Source organism: Anomaloglossus baeobatrachus, chromosome 4 (assembly GCF_048569485.1).
Source record: "Anomaloglossus baeobatrachus isolate aAnoBae1 chromosome 4, aAnoBae1.hap1, whole genome shotgun sequence".
In the NCBI taxonomy this organism is placed as follows: domain Eukaryota; kingdom Metazoa; phylum Chordata; class Amphibia; order Anura; family Aromobatidae; genus Anomaloglossus; species Anomaloglossus baeobatrachus.
The window spans coordinates 579364723-579383377 of record NC_134356.1 but is presented as its reverse complement, the minus strand read 5'-3'; positions in this window follow the sequence as shown (position 1 = coordinate 579383377).

Here is an 18655-nt window from a genome sequence, read left to right as displayed (position 1 = left end):
TTCACCTTACCTGCCGCCGGCTGCAATGAGAAGGACGGAGGTGGGCGGGATGTTTACATCCTGCTCATCTCCGCCCCTCCACTTCAATTGGCCGCCTGCCGTGTGACGTCGCTGTGACGCCGCATGACCCGCCCCCTTAGGAAGGAGGCGGGTTCACCGGCCAGAGGGACGTCGCACGGCAGGTATGTGCGTGTGAAACTGCCGTAGCGATAATAATCGATATTGCACGTGCGACGGGGGCGGGACTATCGCTGCAGCATCGGTAACACATTGTTACCGATGTCGCAGCGTGCAAAGCCCGCCTTACTCTTAAGGTACCATCACACTAAGCGACGCTCCAGCTATCCCACCAACAACTTGACCTGGCAGGGATCGCTGGAGCGTCACTACACGAGTTGCTGGTGAGCTGTCAAACAGGCAGATCTCACCAGCAACCAGTGACCAGCCCCCAGCCAGCAGCGACACGTGGAAGCGATGCTGCGCTTGGTAACTAAGGTAAATATCGGGTAACCAACCCGATATTTACCTTGGTTACCAGCGCACACCACTTAGCGCTGGCTCCCTGCTCTCCTAGCCAGAGTACACATCGGGTTAATTACCCGATGTGTAGTCTGGCTATGTGTGCAGGGAGCAGGGAGCCGGCACTGGCAGCGTGAGAGCGGCGGACGCTGGTAATGAAGGTAAATATTGGGTAACCAAGGAAAGGACTTCTTGGTTACCCGGTATTTACATTGGTTACCAGCGTACGCAGAAGCTCCCTGCTCACTGCACATTCAGTTGTTGCTCTCTCGCTGTCACACACAGCGATGTGTGCTTCACAGCGGGAGAGCAACAACTAAAAAATGGTCCAGGACATTCAGCAACAACCAACGACTTCACAGCAGGGGCCAGGTTGTTGCTGGATGTCACACAATGCAACATCGCTAGCAACATCGCTGTTACGTCACAAAAGTAGTGCCTCAGCAGCGATGTTGCTAGCGATGTTGCTTAGTGAGACGTGGCCTTTAATCCCATCCACAATGTCATTAATAAAGAGATTAAAAATTATCGGTCCTAGCACTGATCCCTGCAGTCCCCACTTCTGACCAAGGGCGTAACTACCGCGGTCGCGATTGCGACCGGGCCCGCAGGTTAGGGGCCCGCGCTGCAGGTCAGCAGCCGCTCCTGTCAGTGAGAGGAGCTGCGCTGTTCCTGCATTTTCAGTAGAAGCGGCCGGGCAGCGTGAGCTCTGCCCCCTCCAGTCTCTGCATGTGATTACTGTACACTGTGCTGCCGGCCTCTGCAGGAGATAGATCAGGTGAGGGCAGCAGTGCAGTGTGACCGGCACATGTTTGTGAGGCAGCACTTACCGTGCCTCTCCGTCCCAGCAGTGCAGGCTGTATACAGTTAGGTCCAGAAATATTTGGACAGTGACACAATTTTCGCGAGTTGGGCTCTGCATGCCACCACATTGGATTTGAAATGAAACCTCTACAACAGAATTCAAGTGCAGATTGTAACGTTTAATTTGAAGGTTTGAACAAAAATATCTGATAGAAATTGTAGGAATTGTACACATTTCTTTACAAACACTCCACATTTTAGGAGGTCAAAAGTAATTGGACAAATAAACCAAACCCAAACAAAATATTTTTATTTTCAATATTTTGTTGCGAATCCTTTGGAGGCAATCACTGCCTTAAGTCTGGAACCCATGGACATCACCAAACGCCGGGTTTCCTCCTTCTTAATGCTTTGCCAGGCCTTTACAGCCGCAGCCTTCAGGTCTTGCTTGTTTGTGGGTCTTTCCGTCTTAAGTCTGGATTTGAGCAAGTGAAATGCATGCTCAATTGGGTTAAGATCTGGTGATTGACTTGGCCATTGCAGAATGTTCCACTTTTTTGCACTCATGAACTCCTGGGTTGCTTTGGCTGTATGCTTGGGGTCATTGTCCATCTGTACTATGAAGCGCCGTCCGATCAACTTTGCAGCATTTGGCTGAATCTGGGCTGAAAGTATATCCCGGTACACTTCAGAATTCATCCGGCTACTCTTGTCTGCTGTTATGTCATCAATAAACACAAGTGACCCAGTGCCATTGAAAGCCATGCATGCCCATGCCATCACGTTGCCTCCACCATGTTTTACAGAGGATGTGGTGTGCCTTGGATCATGTGCCATTCCCTTTCTTCTCCAAACTTTTTTCTTCCCATCATTTTGGTACAGGTTGATCTTTGTCTCATCTGTCCATAGAATACTTTTCCAGAACTGAGCTGCCTTCATGAGGTGTTTTTCAGCAAATTTAACTCTGGCCTGTCTATTTTTGGAATTGATGAATGGTTTGCATCTAAATTGTGAACCCTTTGTATTTACTTTCATGGAGTCTTCTCTTTACTGTTGACTTAGAGACAGATACACCTACTTCACTGAGAGTGTTCTGAACTTCAGTTGATGTTGTGAACGGGTTCTTCTTCACCAAAGAAAGTATGCGACGATCATCCACCACTGTTGTCATCCGTGGACGCCCAGGCCTTTTTGAGTTCCCAAGCTCACCAGTCAATTCCTTTTTTCTCAGAATGTACCCGACTGTTGATTTTACTACTCCAAGCATGTCTGCTATCTCTCTGATGGATTTTTTCTTTTTTTTCAGCCTCAGGATGTTCTGCTTCACCTCAATTGAGAGTTCCTTAGACCGCATGTTGTCTGGTCACAGCAACAGCTTCCAAATGAAAAACCACACACCTGTAATCAACCCCAGACCTTTTAACTACTTCATTGATTACAGGTTAACGAGGGAGACGCCTTCAGAGTTAATTGCAGCCCTTAGAGTCCCTTGTCCAATTACTTTTGGTCCCTTGAAAAAGAGGAGGCTATGCATTACAGAGCTATGATTCCTAAACCCTTTCTCCGATTTGGATGTGAAAACTCTCATATTGCAGCTGGGAGTGTGCACTTTCAGCCCATATTATATATATAATTGTATTTCTGAACATGTTTTTGTAAACAGCTAAAATAACAAAACTTGTGTCACTGTCCAAATATTTCTGGACCTAACTGTATACTCTGCCTCCCTCCCCCTCGCTCTGTGCAGTCACCGACAGCGTCCGATGGTTTATTTACTGATGTGCGACCATGTGGAGAGGGGTGAGCTGTGTGGCAGGAAAGTTTATCTGACCTTCTTTACGTTCTATGTTATCTTAATGTAAACCGTTCAGGTGCTGCTTTGGATACTTTGGGATTTGGTGTGAGGGGTGAGGAGGATGAGGCTGATCAGATGATTGGGGTCGCCATCCCACAGAATCAGTCACACCGTGAGCAGACGGGGAAAGTGTGCAGCAGTTTGATGATAGCAGCACAGCCAGGTCCTGTATCTAAATCCAGCTAAATTACTGTGCACTGCTCTGCTACATACACAGATGACCTTGTGCACACGTGGCTTTTTTCATGCGTTTTTCCTTGCTTTTTTTAATCGATAAAAGCAAGGAAAAATCATCTCAGCAAAGTCTGAGAATCCTGACTTGCTGTGCCCACGCTGTTTTCTTGCAGTTTTTGTTGCTGAAAAAAGAAGCAGCATGTCAGTTGTTTCTGCATTTTTTTCCTGCTTTTTCACCAATTGACTTCAATGGAGTCAGTGAAAAATGCAGGAAAAAACGCATGTGTAATGCCCACGTTGAATATTTGTGGGTTATATGCTTTATTTGACGTCACTGGGGCTCCCTGCAGCCATTTCCTTATCTCAGTCTTTACTGCAGGACATTGCTTCTGGGAAGTCCAGTGATATCACAAGGTGAATCGACTTCATGCCTGCGGATCACCGGGGTGACCTGCAGATCCGCCGCCATGAACTCAGTTCACCTTGTGATGTCACCAGTGTTTCCTGCACCTAGGCCTTGTGGTCTTTACCACGGGACCTTGTTGCAGGGAACTCTGGTGACGGAGGTGCCCTGGTTTGTGAGGCGATCCATACCTCAGTAAACCGGGGTCATCATGGTGATTACCTAGGGTTGCCATGGCAGTGATCGGATCCCTGTGATTGCACTACAGGGACCTGATCACCAGAGAGGGGTAAGCGATTCCTCTCCCTGCCTTCTGAATGTAGCAATCGCATTGATTGCAGCATTTAGAGGGTTAAACTGCCGAGAGCGGCGCGGGTACTGCTCCTGGCAGCGAGAGCCAGGACCTGGCGACCGCGGGGGTACAGCGCTTGAACCCCCATGATTGCCATGACTAAAAAATGCTCAAAAAGTAGGTGAAAAAACACGCAAACGCAATAAAAAATGCTCGTTTTTTTCAGTTGCTTTTTTTCGTTCCAAACATGCGTTTTTATTTGCAGATTTTCTGCACATAAAAACGCAATGTGGGCACATAGCCTAAAATAGATTTGATGCAGTATGTCCTGGGAGGGTGCTTTATCTTTACAATACGTGAGATGACTTCAGCAGCCAATAGTTGGTGGTTGGGGTGAGGAGAGCAGGCAGGGGCGTAACAATCACAGACGCAGAGATTGTTACCAGGTCCAAAGGTACAGGGGACACGCCAACCCCAGCTCCTACTTCAGCTGGATGAGCATCTGAGGGATAAAATGCATCACAGAACATAAACCCGCTGGGTCCCTGCACTGCGATACATGCTGCCGGGCAAATAGTGGCTGGCAGCTGATGTCCATACCGTGACTGGGGGCAGAGCATGGTAGTACTGTCATGCTCTATAGCACACACTCTGATGTCAGCTGCAGGCCACTCCGCGCTCGCTACAGAGGACACTTGGTGATGTGGGAGTAGAGACAAGATGAGTAGAATTTTTTTAAAATTATTTATATTTTTTTTAATTATGCATTAGAGACAGTCTCAGACCATATATACCAGGATGGGGGACATATATACCAGGATGAGGAACATATACTGTATATCAGGATGGGAGACATATATTAGGATGGGCCCAGGATGTGCAACATTTTTACTAGGATCGGCCCAGAATTGGATAAATATATACCAGGATGGGGACGTTATATACCATGTATACCAGGATGGGGAACATGTATACCAGGATACGGACATATATACCAGTATGGGGACATATGTACCAGGATTGGGAACATTACTGCATAATGAAGGGGCAATTAATATGTGTTTATAGGATTTAAAACGCTACAGGTGCCCATTCATCTGACCAACGTCCGGAGGGGGGCCCAGGTCCAACTTTTGCACCGGGGCCCATCACACTCTAGTTACGCCACTGCTTCTGACTATTGCCCAATTAGAGAATGTACCATTTATGACTACTCTTTGTTTCCATCCTTTAGCCAATTCCTTACCCAGTTGCTTATATGTTTCCCCTAGTCCTTGCTTCTGGAGCTTCATTACAAGACTATTATGTGGTTCAGTATCAAATGCCTTTGCAAAATCTAAATAAATCACATCAGCTGCATTACCAATATCAAGATTTTCACTTACATCCTCATAGAACCCCACCATGTTGGTTAGACAAAACTTGATGGTTATCAGTTATATTATTCTCTCCTATATATTGTTGCATGTCATCTCTTAGGCTATGTGTCCACGAGAGAATGTTGCTGCGGATTTTTCTGCCTCAAAATCCGCAGCTTTCCCCCAGAATCCGCACCTTAGCATAGCTGCGGATTTGACGCGGATTTGACGCGGATTTCGTTGCGGATTTTGATGCGGATTTTGTCCATTGTACTCTAATGTGTTTCTGAATAAAGCTTTGACTGTTTTGAAGGCAAAAAAAAGTCTCTTTATGTCATTTCCTGTCCCAACCCTCCTTTCTTCTCCATTATCCATTTTGTTAGCAGTCTCACAGTGTGCTTATACAGAAAAGCTGCGGCCAACACCACTGGGCTCTGCCAACACCACTGGGCTCTTACATTCTAACAGGCTGTATATAATAACCCAGTGGTGGTGGCCGCAGCTTATAGCCAAAAAATGTGGTCCCATGTTCCCTTTCACTGTTATTTAAAAAAAAAAAAAAAATGTGCTCCGCTGTATTTTCACTGTCTAGCCCGATGCAAGCAAGCAACTGGGGGCTGTGCTTCTCAGCGGGATAAGGCTGAAGCATTCTCTGCCCCTCCCGCTGAGAAATACAGTCCTCAGCTGCCCCTGAAAATGGCGGCTCCGTTGTGAAGCGCCATTCACAGGTGTTGTACCGAGGCTCATCCAGCTGCCCTGATGCATTTGGCTGGCTGGGTAATACGGGGTTAATGCCAGTTTTCTGCAAACTGGCACTAAGCCCGAGGTTCATAATGTCATGCCTGTGTAGACACAGCCATTATGAACCTCCATTTGGGAAAAAAGAAAACACAACACCTTTATTAAAAATTTTAATTGAAAGAAAAACACACATACATCCCTGATTGCCATCTTTATTACTCCCAAGCCTTAGAGGTTAATCCAGGACAATATCACAGGAAAGCTCTCTGCCGGCTGCTGGGAGCGGCAGAACTCACTGGCCGGGTCAGCTCAGTTCATAGCTGAGCTCGGGTCAGCTGACTTCACAGCATCAGCTGACCCGGGCACAGAAGTCAGCCGGTCAGCTGACTTAATTCGCGAGCGCGGGCGGGTCAGCTGAGTGCACACCGACAGCTGAATAGTCGGCCGATGTGCACTCATCTGACCCGGGCACGGACGTCAGCCGGTCCCAGCAGACGGAAGAGAGCTTTGCAGCATCTCGTACACTGGCGGCTGCTGGGACCGGCTGACGTCCGTGCCCGGGTCACATGACTGCACATCGTCAGCTGTCAGTGTGCAGTCAGCTGACCCGCCTGCGCTCGCGAATTAAGTCAGATGACCAGGGCTCTGATGTCAGACGTTCCCAGCTGCCGGAAAAGAGCTGTGCAGCATCTCGTACACTGACGGCTGCTGTCACCGGCTGACGTCAGTGCCCGGGTCAGCCGAGTGCACATCGGAGCTGTCATGGATTATCGTCGGGGGATTCAGGGAGTAATAAAGATGGCAATCAGGGATGTGTGTGTGTTTTTCTTTCAAATAAAATTTTTAAAAAAAGTGTTTTCTTTTCTTTATTACCAAACGGAGGTTCATAATGGCCGTGTCTACACAGGCATGACATTATGAACCTCGGGCTTAGTGCCAGTTTGCAGAAAACTGGCATTAACCCCTTATATTACCCAGCCAGCCAAATGCATCAGAGCAGCTGGATGAGCCTCGGTACAGCACCTGAGAATGGCGCTTCATAACGGAGCCGCCATTTTCAGGGGCAGCTGAGGACTGTTTTTCTCAGCGGGAGGGGCAGAGAATGCTTCAGCCTTATCCTGCTGAGAAGCACAGCCCTCAGTTGCTTGCTTGCATCGGGCTGGACAGTGAAAATACAGCGGAGCACATTTTTTTTTTTAAAAAGAATTGTGAAAAAAGACCTGGGATCCTGTTTTGCCAGCTAAAAGCAAGCAGCCTGTAACTAGCTGCTTTTAGCTGGCAATCCAGAGTCCGGACACAACACGACTACACTGCCACTACTCTACACTACAAAATGGTGAAACTTCCTCTTCCTGAACTATCCTACATCACTTCCTGCGGATTTGTTTGCGAGATCCACACCAAATCCGCAGGAAAAAGAGCCTGTGGGAGCAGACCTGCGGATTTCTTGCGGATTTTACACCTTGCATTGACTTGCATGGGAAAAATCCGCAACAAAATCCGCAACAATAATTGACATGCTGCAGATTTGTCCAGATCAAAATCCGCGGCAAATCTGCCGCGGAAAAATCCGCAGCATGGGCACAGCATTTCCAAAATGCCATTGAAATGGCTTGGAAGTGCCGCTGCTGCAGATTTTCGGCAAATCCGCGGTAAATCCGCGGCAAATCCGCGGCAAAATCCGCGGTAAGTCCGCAGCGTGGGCACATAGCCTTAAAATGCCCTCAAAAACCTTGCACACCACTGATGTCAGACATACTGTACCGGACAGTAGTTGCCTGGATCTACCTTCTTACTTTTCTTAAATATCGATACCACGTCAACCATTCTCCAATCTTGAGGCACCAAATATGTTACAAGAGAGTCTAAGATGATGAGAAACAGCGGTCTGTCTATTACTGAGCTCAGGCCCCTCAATATCAGTGGATGAATTCCATCTGCTCCGGGGCATTTGTGACTGTTTAATTTACTCAGATGCAGGCGTACTTCTTCTTGTGTTAAGGTGTGCGCCTCCACTTATAGACCCTGTTATGTAGGTGGTCATTATCATCTCTTTGAAATGTCTTCAATTTCAATTGTCTTTTATCATCCTCATATTTTTGAAACTCTGTATTGATCTCTTTGAGTTTTTTTAGAGTTTCAGATGAGAGCTACGCCTTCAGAGTTGGATATATTTCCTCCATATCAGCCTCAATCTTGGAGAAGGAGGCATTTCACAGAATTGCATGAAGCCCTTAGAACATTTGCTTGCCAGAGCCTCTCATCTGCTTTTGAAATGTTCGTCATCAATTTCGAAGGATGGGAAGACCTGTATCCTGAGTACTCTGGGTACAAGGTCATTTTGTATGTACTTCTCTAAAAAGTTTGTGCACCTTCTTACCACGCCGTTGTATCTGATAATGTTTTCCTGCAGGCATCTGCCATCCACACATGTGTCAACACTACCACTGTCCTTAAAGGCATCGATTAACAATCTGTCCCAGTATGAAAAGTATACACATATGCCTCCCACACACAGTCCTTTCTGTTCTTTTATATAAATTAGGTATATCTGAGTCCCCCTCCTAATAATAAGCAAATGCAACTGGTGATAAAAAAAAACCTAACAAAACAAGTCCAGCATAGTTCTAGTGCAATGAAGCATAATTAGGGACATGTTAGCAAGAATTATCTGTGTACCACTGTAAAATTAAGGCAGGAGGAGGATCCAAGAGACAAGCCAGACGCGCCTTTCACATATTACAGTGATTTGCTTTATCAAGCGGAAATGATCAAATGCAAACAGCAGGACCGTTCGAACATGTGACTTAGGTCACATGTTCCAGATTATGCTATGAGGCTGATGGATATGGTGCACACGCTGTTGACCGTGTGAAGTTGCTCAACACTGCCGCAGTGTTAGGATTCAGCGTGTCGCGGGCAGCGGGGCGCTGCGCTCGCTAACGCTCGGGTCCGGCGCTGCTGCTGCTGCTCGGTGGCTCGAGCGGTGGGCCGGATCCGAGGACTCAAGCGGCGCTCCTCCCCCGTGAGTGAAAAGGGGGTGGTTTGTTTGGGGATTTAGTCCGTGACGCCACCCCCGGGTTGTGGTGAAGATGGGCACCACCGCTGCTGGTGACGGGGATCCCGGGAGCGATGGTAGGGAGCAGCTGGGATGTTGTTTTCCCCCTCCGTGGGTAGGGGTTGGTGGTCCCGGGGCCCGGTGGTGTGACGGGGAGGCAGGGTCAGTGAGGTGCAGGGTTGCAGGGACAGCGCGGCGCGGTGCCGGATGGCACGGGTGTACTCACTCAGCAATAGATGCACAAAGTCTCCGGTAAACCAAACGGCTGGATGGACGGGTCCTGCAGCCGGCTGCAGTGTCTCTCCCCGGACAGGTGATGGTGGCTGTCTCTCCCTGCACCTTTGTGTACTGTGATGACTCCAATGGCTTCCCAACGGTAGTCCGCTCCCCGGTGTATAGATACCGGAGGAGCCCGTTTTGCCCGCAGGCGCTGGCCCTTGGACTTCTAGCCGGTGGCGGTGGCTGTATGTCCTCACGGTGTGAGCGGTTGCCTTCAATCGGGACTTGGTTGTTAGGGAACCCCGGGGGTTCCTGTCACATTCGGATTTGACTATTGACAGCGGCTCCAAGCCTGGTCGGAGTCCGATGGCCCTGCCTGGGTGTGCTTAACTTCACTCCGTTCCCCGGTCCGGTACCGGTGGGCCACCTCCCAGCCCCGGTCCTTACGGCTCTGCGGAGTTCCACCAACTCCTGCAGATGGCCACCACCCTCTGTCAACCTTGCTGTCAGTGCCTGGGCTCCAACCCAGACACTTGCAGTACGTGACCTCTCCCTTCCACCTCCTGAACTAAACTAAACTACTGCTTTTCCCGCCTCCAGGCCTGTGAACTCCTCGGTGGGTGGGGCCAACCGCCTGGCTCCGCCCCACCTGGTGTGGACATCAGACCCTGGAGGGAGGCAACAAGGGTTTTGTGTATGACTAATGTAACTGCCCGGGGGTGGGGGTGTGTGTGTGTTTTGTCTGTGGCTACCTGGCTAGTCCAGGGCGCCACAAGCGCATATGTCAGGAAGCAGGGATGCTACACCCTAGCTCCCTGGCATGTGCACCAGAATGTATTAGATGCCGTAGGAGGAAGGAGATGCCAAACCCCATAAAAGTCTATGGAGACCTGAACACTGTGATGTCAAATTTAGCAAGATCTGAATAAGCTGGGCAGTGCAAAGGCAAAAGGGCATGAAACCCGCAATAGAGCATAAAGCAATGAATAAATAGTGTTGAGATATTGTTATGTCCTGGTGGTGGATCCTCTGGGCCATGCTCGGGACTCCCCCAGTGAGACAACCCAGAGCTAACCCCTGTACAGGGACTGTCCGATCACCCCACCAGAGGGCCTAGATGCACGGTAGCCGGAGTACTAGTAGGTACGGGAACAGCGTCCTTCAGGGGACTGGTAGTACGAAGTCTCTGGGGCCACAGGGTTCCTGGAGACAGTGCTGGAATCAAGTTCAGGTGCCGTTTTGGAACAACAGACGGGATTTGGGTCCAGCTGGGCGTGAAGGTTAAGGTCGCCAGGTGAAGTCGGGGATCAGAGACGGACACAGGCTGATGGAATGGTGGTCGTCTTCACCGCCGACAGTCACCGGAGGACCTCCTGGACAATCCTGTAGTCTGGACCGGGTTAAGGTGGTAGCACAGGCTCTGGGAAGGATACAGAGTTAGATACTGGCAGGGCACAAGGGGACCTGAACACTTAGCTCTAAGGAACACGTTGAACAGGCACGGCCCACATGGAAAGGACATCCTAATATACACAGTGCCTGACTTTGGCAATATCCTGTTTCCGGACGCTGGCCCTTTAAGAGGAGGTCAATGACCATGCGCACGCCCTAATGCGCATGCGCGATGCCCAATGGCCGGAGACCAGAGCAGGAAGTGGTGCAGAGGATGCAGAAGAGCTCGACTGTGTGTCCTGGGTCGCAGGGGAACGCCGGGTGCGGGGGACAGGAAGCATGGAGGATGCAGAGGAGGGAGAGTGAGCTGTGTAGCCGTGGGTAGGAGGGCCGGGGACCAGGGCGGTGAGTGAGGGACGGCGTCGGGACCCGGGGAGCATGACAGACATACAGTGACATGTAAAAGATTGAGCTCCTTTCGTCAAAGTTATTGTGAACAGTTAAGCAAGTTGAAGATGCAATGATCTCCAAAAGACATACAGTTAAAGGATAAAATAGAACTCTTTGGCCACAATCAAAGGTATGTGTGGAGAAAAAAGGACACAGAAATTTAGGAAAATAATATATCACCAGCATTAAGCATGCGGGTGGATCAATCATGCTTTGGGGTTGTGTTGCAGCCAATGGCACGGGGAACATCTCACGGGTAGAGGGAAGAATGGATTCAATTAAATTTCAACAAATTCTTGATGAAAACATAACATTATCTGTAAAAAAGCTGAAGTTGAAAAGAGGATGGTTTCTACAAATGGATAATGATGCTAAGCACAATGCAAAATCCACAATAGACGAAATCAAAAGGTGCAAGCTAAAGGTTTTACATTGGCCCTCATAGTTTCCTGATTTCAATAACATTGCAAATCTGTGGCTAGACCTCAAGAGAGCAGTGCATGCAAGACGAACCAGGAATCTTACAGAACTGAAAGACTTTTCCAAGGAAGAATGGATGAAAATCTCTTAAGCAAGAATTGAAAAGACTCTTCAATGGGGGTGCTACTAGGTACTAACCATGCAGGGTAATTTTTTACCTGCATATTTTCCTTTTTTAAAATGTAAAAGATGATTTTTTTTTTTGCCTAACATACAAAGAAAATGTGCAGTCTTTAACTTTCTGCCTTTTAGAGATCATTCCACATTCAACTTTTTTAACTGTTCACAATAACAGTAATTTTGACCAGGGGTGCCCAAAAATTTACATGCCACTGTTCAGTAGCTATAGTATGTGTAGAGGTATCAATTGCACATGAATACTGATATCAGATGGGATGTAAAAGACAAGCACATCAGTATAATGAAGATTTCATGTAGAAGTTCAAATCACCTATTGGTTGTGGACATGGTCTCTTCCATTTGACTGCCGACATTGTATTCTCCACTCACCTGCCCACATATACTAAAATCAGGAGAAAATTAATAAAAAGTAAGGAATTTAAGGACAGAGAATAGAAAGAGAAGAGATACATTATTGTATGAGCAGTACGGGCAAGTCAATAACAGATATAGGCAACAGAGCCGATATGGTGCCTGGAGGCTGGGAAACAACAAAAAATTGCTGGAATTTTTCTTGTTTTTGGTGGTGGGAGTTTAGACTTCTATAGTGTAAGAGGTAATTTTCCTGCATACTGTTGGCACATAATAATGCGTGCTACTTCTCTCCATCTGTGCGTGGTTTTGGCGGCAACATCATACCAAGACTATTATTTATCAAGCAGCAACAATTAAGGAGTCTGAAAAATATTCCCTTTTATAAATGCAAAACTCTTCTATCTGACACACATAATATTACACATTTTTCTTCTTTTCTTAATTAACTCTTTTCAGATCTCAAGAGATAAAAGCTAAAATTCAAAGCCTTTAAAAAGCAAAGATAATAAAAAAAAATATATTTTGTAAATAGCTTTGATGTTGGAATCTTGCGCCCTAAGAGAAAATATAGCTGAAAATTTTCTGTAAAATTGTAATAAAACTTGATGTCTCTGTGGTAACTCCGATTCCTAAGAGGTAACCAATAACTTTTATTAGTTGTAGATTAAGGAATGTGAAGTTGGTTCTCGGTTGGATAAATGAAAGGAAGCATCAGCACTGATCTTATTATAATCCCTTATAAAAGGATTCTGAATGTTTGGTCTTAAAAAAGAGATATATTCCTTGAGATTGATATTCTGTAATAACTGTATATCTTAGTAAAGGCAAGGCTACAGACTGTTTGAAATCATTAACAGTGGTGTATGGTACAAGTGATTCTTGGTTGAATGTCTTCATATTTGAAGTTCACAAATGTGCCTACTTGATGATGTGTGGTGTAGTAAAATAGAGGAAGGGAATTTTTGTAAATTATCATTGATGGACATAGTCTAATGAAAACAGTTGCCAATTAAAGATTTTGACTCAGCTCACTTAAGGGGGTTATCCCACAAAAAAAATATATTATAAACTATAGAACTTGAAATAATAAAAAGTTCCACAATTGGATGTGTTACAAAAAAATATTCTTGTGCTCAGATAATCTTATAAATATGTCCCTGCTATGTACTGTGTAATGGCCATGTCTGACCATGTAGGAATATGGTCTGAACTTACCACATCTACTGGATATACAAACAGGAGCTGTGGAAATTAAGCGCAATAGGGTCTTACCCTTATAGGTACAGGGCACGGGTAGGGGGAGCAATATTACTCACCATGTGTAGTTGTGACAGTCACAACTACTATATTCGCATGTAACAATGGATCCCGGCCGCGGCAACCCAAGCGGCTGATAACAGAGAGAGATTGTAGAAATCGGGTTTCTAAAGCCGCGCCAATGATCACAACCAGGACATCAGATTATGTGACTTTATTGCAGCATCGGTCTACGCGTTTCATGAGCTCTGCTCACTTCCTCAGGACCATATAAAAGACACCATCAAATCTACCATGTAAGATACAAGTGTACATTAAATAGACATAGTGACATCATAGTACCGCCCCATATAGAAAAAATGAGCGGGAAACAAAGCCTTGTGTTGAAAACATGACGCAATACAAGAGAAACATGGTGAAGATACAAACATAATATCCGTATGAAAAACAAGTGAAACATATCTTGAAAAACATAATAAATTGAATGCAAATAAAAATTGTAAAAAATGTATATGTGTAATCAACCTCATTATCTATGATCCAACCAAAAAAAAATATATATATATATGTATATATATATGTGTTTATATTTATAATTCCTCCACAAGTCCGGACGAGCCTGGAACCCATGAAGGACAGTTAAGGACATGTCCTTCATGGGTTCCAGGCTCGTCCGGACTTGTGGAGGAATTATAAATATAAACACATATATATATATACATATATATATATATATTTTTTTTTTTGGTTGGATCATAGATAATGAGGTTGATTACACATATACATTTTTTACAATTTTTATTTGCATTCAATTTATTATGTTTTTCAAGATATGTTTCACTTGTTTTTCATACGGATATTATGTTTTGTATCATCACCATGTTTCTCTTGTATTGCGTCATGTTTTCAACACAAGGCTTTGTTTCCCGCTCATTTTTTCTATATGGGGCGGTACTATGATGTCACTATGTCTATTTAATGTACACTTGTATCTTACATGGTAGATTTGATGGTGTCTTTTATATGGTCCTGAGGAAGTGAGCAGAGCTCATGAAACGCGTAGACCGATGCTGCAATAAAGTCACATAATCTGATGTCCTGGTTGTGATCATTGGCGCGGCACATCTACTGGATAGGAGAGAAAGTAAAATAAAGTATACAGACATGAAAACATGTGATCGCAGTTGATTTTTGCTGAACGATCTGTAGGAAGCTCTATCTTGCGCAAGCCTAGATAGGTCCACCAGGGACTTCTCTTGCTAGTAGCAAATCATCAAGTTGCTGGTCTTCCTCTTCACCTGGTTCCTTCTATTCTTAAAACTATGATCTCCTTCTCCAGTTATTGCTCTCTTTGTATGGTGTGTCGAAATTAGGCAAGTTTAGCTCTGTAATCCTTTCTTCGAGTGACATGTCAGGCTTGATTTGTTCAAAAATTGATTCATTTGTTCTTCTTGCTACCCATGGTACTGATAACATTCTTCTCCAGCACCACATTTTAAAGGCGTTTTTTCCTCTTATGTCTTGTTATGTTATCATCCAGATTTCGCATCCATATGTTACCACAGAAAAGACCAGACTATGTATGAGTCGTGTCTTCATCACCAGTGAAATTTTCCTCAATTTTAAGAACTTGTGCAGTGACTTTATTGTTGATTTGCCCATAGCTATTCTCATATTGACTTCTAGTGTTTTTGCTGCATCTTGAGTGACCATTGATCCGAGTAGGTGGAAGTCCTTTATAACTTTCAGTTCATCGCCATCCATTTTAAATGTGACCTGGTTGTACTTGGCAGTAATTAATATCTTTGTCCTCTTTGTATTGAGTAGGAGTCCCCTGTTCGAGCTTTCCATCTTGACACTCCATAATATGTCCTGCATTCCATTTATGCTTGTTGCTTTCTAGCAAGTCTTTATTTGGTCAGAAAGTCCAGTTCGAAACCAATGGCGAAGGGCCTGGTCATTCCACTGTGCGTCAGTAGCCTAGTGTCAAAATTTGATAATGCAATATTGCTGTTAATTTACTTTCTGCCAGAGCTACTTGTTCAGAAGCATCATATAGGAGTTATTGATGAGCGAGTATGCTTGTCACTACTCGGTACTCGCACGAGTATCACTGTACTCAGGCTACTCGGTGGGTACCGAGTAATTTCGCGATACTCGTGCTGTACTCGTGGTCTTCATCCCTGCATGTTGGCGCTCTTTTGAGAGCCAGCCCTCATGCAGGGATTGGCTGGCAGACCACTGCAATGCCACAGCCCTGTTAGTTGTGGAATTGCAGTGATTGGCCGGCCCGCACAGCGTGACCGAGCCTTTATACCGGCGGGCGCGCTGTGCTCTGCACACAGCCATCTCATATTCCCTGCTTTCCCCGCCCACAGGCGCCTATGATTGGTTGCAGTGAGACACGCCCCCACGCTGAGTTACAGATGTCTCACTGCACCCAATCACAGCAGCCGGTGGGCGTGTCTATACTGTGCAGTAAAATAAATAAATAAATAATTTTAAAAAACTGGCGTGCGGTCCCCCCAATTTTTATACCAGCCAGATAAAGCCATACAGCTGAAGGCTGGTATTCTCAGGATGGGGAGCTCCACGTTATGGGGAGCCCCCCAGCCTAACAATATCAGTCAGCAGCCGCCCAGAATTGCCGCATACATTAGATGTGACAGTTCTGAGACTGTACCCGGCTCTTCCCGATTTACCCTAGTGCGTTGGCAAATCGGGGTAATAAGGAGTTAATGGCAGCCCATAGCTGCCAATAAGTCCTAGATTAATCATGTCAGGCGTCTCCCCGAGAAACCTTCCATGATTAATCTGTAAATTACAGTTAAAAAACACACACAACTGAAAAATCCTTTATTAGAAATAAAAAACAATAACAAAGTCCCTCATCACCAATTTATTAACCCCGACAAAGCCCTCCATGTCCGGCGTAATCCACGGACCTCCAGCGTCGCGTCCAGCTGTGCTGCATGCAGGTGACAGGAGCTGCAGAATACACCGCCGCTCCTGTCACCTCCACGCAACAACTGAGGTGAGTATCGCGATCAGCTGAGCTGTCACTGAGGTTACCTGGATCCAGCGGTGGATGCAGCGGTGGCCGCGGGTAACCTCAGTGACAGCTCAGCTGATCGCGCTACTCACCGCCGCTCCGGTCACCTTCACACAGCAACTGAGGTTAGTAGCGCGATCAGCTGCTGTCAGTCAAGTAACTCACGGCCACCGCTGGATCCAGCGGTGGCCGCGATTAACCTCAGTGACAGCTCAGCTGATCGCTATACTCACCTCAGTTGCTGCGTGGAGCTGACCGGTGCGGCGGTGAGTAGCGCGATCAGCTGAGCTGTCACTGAGGTTACCTGGATCCAGCGGTGGATGCAGCGGTGGCCGCGGGTAACCTCAGTGACAGCTCAGCTGATCGCTATACTCTCCTCAGTTGCTGCGTGGATCTGACCGGAGCGGCGGTGAGTAGCGCGATCAGCTGAGCTGTCACTGAGGTTACCCGCGGCCACCGCTGCATCCACCGCTGGATCCAAGTAACCTCAGTGACAGCTCAGCTGATCGCGATACTCACCTCAGTTGCTGCGTGGAGCTGACCGGTGCGGCGGTGAGTAGCGCGATCAGCTGAGCTGTCACTGAGGTTACCCGCGGCCACCGCTGCATCCACCGCTGGATCCAGGTAACCTCAGTGACAGCTCAGCTGATCGCGCGGCTGTCTTCAGTTGCTGTGTGAAGCTGACAGGAGCGGCGGTGTATTCTGCAGCTCCTGTCACCTGCATGCAGCAGAGCTGGATGCGACGCTGGAGGACTGTGGATTACGCCGGACATGGAGGGTTTGTCGGGGTTAATAAATTGGTGATGAGAGACTTTGTTAGTGTTTTTTATTTCTAATAAAGGATTTTTTGGGTGTGTGTGTGTTTTTTAACTGTAATTTACAGATTAATCATGGAAGGAATCTCGGGGAGATGCCTGACATGATTAATCTAGGACTTATTGGCAGCTATGGGCTGCCATTAACTCCTTATTACCCCGATTTGCCAATGCACTAGGGTAAATCGGGAAGAGCCGGGTACTGTCCCAGAACTGTCGCATCTAATGTATGCGGCAATTCTGGGCGGCTGCTGACTGATATTGTTAGGCTGGGGGGCTCCCCATAATGTGGAGCTCCCCATCCTGAGAATACCAGCCTTCAGCCGTATGGCTTTATCTGGCTGGTATTAAAATTGGGGGGGACCGCACGCCGTTTTTTTTAATTATTTAATTATTTATTTCACTGCACAGTATAGACACGCCCACCGGCTGCTGTGATTAGGTGCAGTGAGACACCTGTCACTCAGCGTGGGGGCGTGTCTCACTGCAACCATTCATAGGCGCCGAAAAGCAGGAAAGCAGGAAATACGAGATTGTTTAATGAGCGGCCGGCTTTTTCAAAAGAGGAAAAGCCGCCGGAGTTTAGTGAACAGCTGTGTAGCGCCGCGGCAGTGATCGGGGAACGGTAAGTAAGAGAGAGGGGGGAGAATGACCGACAGACTGTGAGAGGGGGACAGACAAGGCAGAGAGAGACCGACAGAGCGAGACCGACCGACCGGAGATAGAATGAAAAAAAAAATGACCGACATCGCTAGTAAAAAGCACAAAACGTGCGTTTTGGACATCGGAGTGCCACACAATGTTTTTACGTAAAATTTTTCATGTAATAATCTCAAAAAGTAACATACACCAGCTCTATCTCACTATTGGGTATGTGCCCTTAACATTTCCGCCATGAAAATTCATTTTGGTGTCATTTTGGAAGGTTTTCTGGTGAGTCCGTAAAAATGGCGTAAAACTCGGACAAAATTGTTCACAGCTGTGACTTTTGAGTGATAAATGCTTCAAGGGGTCTTCCCCATACTGTTGCCATGTCATTTGAACACTCTTCTGAAACTTTTGTGACATTTTTAGGGTTTCTACATGCTGCCGGGGGTCATTTCAGAAAAATACTCGGATCTCCCATAGGATAACATTGGGCTCGGTGCTCGGGCCGAGTACATGAGTATCTTGGGATGCTCGGCCCGAGCCTCGAGCACCCGAGCTTTTTGGTACTCGCTCATCACTAATAGGAGTCCAAAAGCTTTAACAACTGGATCGACTGAGGAGAGCTTTAGACCATAAGAGGTAG